Genomic DNA, 1,708 nt, shown 5'->3' on the forward strand with positions numbered 1-1,708 from the left:
TAACTTACCTACTTCCCAATCCACCCACTTAACCGCTGAAGAAGCTCTTGTCCACGATTTCGACCATGTTTCCATACATCCAGAACCTCAGTCCCAGTCCTATTGTTTGGTTGTTAAGATCTTGTCTCCCAAAACTTTGAAAATTGATTGGATTCAGAAAGCTATGAACGAAGCCTGGGTTGCCCGATGCCCCTTCACGTTCTCTGAAGACCATTCAGGCCTTTTCCTGGTCCAGTTTGGCTGTGAGGGTGATCGTAGAAGGGTCATGGAAGGCCAGCCATGGCACTTTGATCGATCTCATGATAATTGCTATCCCTGATGGTTTTGACACCATCCTTCCCTCTCAACTTCGATACATTCCTCTCTGGGTTCAGGTCCATTTTCTTCCATTTGGGTCTCGATCCTATGGTCTGGCACAGTTTGTTGCCGATGCTATTGGTGATCTCATTGAGGTCCATCTCATTTCACTCTATGATTCTGTCACTCCCTTTATGCGTGTTCGTGTCCTTCTTGACACCACCAAGCCCCTCCACCGTGGAATGAACGTCCGTATTAGGAAACTATCCCTCACTAAGTGGCTGAAGTTCCTTTACGAGGGTATCCAAAACTACTGCTATCATTGTGGTAAGCTTGACCACACTTTCAACAAGTGTGATAAGTTTCTCCATCACTGTGACCACCATCCTTTTCCTCCCAGCTTAAGCTAAAAGGATGCCATCCGGGCCCCTGCCAAATCCATCTATAAGAAGAGTATCTTCGAACTGTCCAACTCCATTCCTTTTGAGGAACAACCTTCCCTTTCCAACCTTGGTCACCATAGCCTTCAAGACCAAACAAACCGGTTCATTGTGCCTACCATGCCTGCCACCTTCCCTACTACTGCTACTTCCTCTCCATCCCATAACTTTCTCCAACTCACCACTGCTCCTACTTCCAACATTACATATTCCACTCAGTCTCAAACTGTGCACTCCACCCTCCACTGCTCTCTCCCAACTCACCCCATTATGACTACCACCACCCTTCCCACCACTTCCAAAGGCAAAGCACCCATGTACCCACAGCCATCCCTGGTTTCTCTGAGCAGCCCGCCTTTCTCCAGTGTCCATATCAATGATTCCCCTGCTATCCCTTCCTCCACCAGGAAAAGGTCTTTTGCTAGGCAGACCTGTCAAGTTGGCTCTTCGGTTCGCAGCATGCTGAAAAGAGCCCGAGCCTCTCACTCTGACTTTGCTGTTGTTCCATCTATGTCTGACAACGAGGAAACGGCGGGTGTTGCTCAGCAACCCCGCCGAGAAAAATGAGTCTCATTAGTTCATTGTCTAAAATAGCAGAGGAGGATTTTCTTCCATCTAAAATAGTTCATTGTCTATCCTAAGGGTGCAGAGATACTCCAGGAGAACTAGACTATAGAACCATAATATCAGAAAAGAAAACCTCAAAACTGAGAGTTGTCACTTCCGATGCACTATTAGAACACCTACAAAATAAAGAGAAAGAAAATTAATACATAATAAATATTTAATAAAAAATAAAATTTCCCTTACAAATAAAATAAAACAAAATATAAAATTTTATATAAATAGTCACATAGAATTCTTTAATGTAAAATATTAGAACTTATCTATTCTCTTCTCCATTGCTAACGGTAACTACACTACATTTGATGTGTTATTATTAAATAAAACTGACCTTACAAAATTAAAAC

This window comes from Cannabis sativa, chromosome 5 (assembly GCF_029168945.1).
Source record: "Cannabis sativa cultivar Pink pepper isolate KNU-18-1 chromosome 5, ASM2916894v1, whole genome shotgun sequence".
Taxonomy (NCBI): Eukaryota; Viridiplantae; Streptophyta; class Magnoliopsida; order Rosales; family Cannabaceae; genus Cannabis; species Cannabis sativa.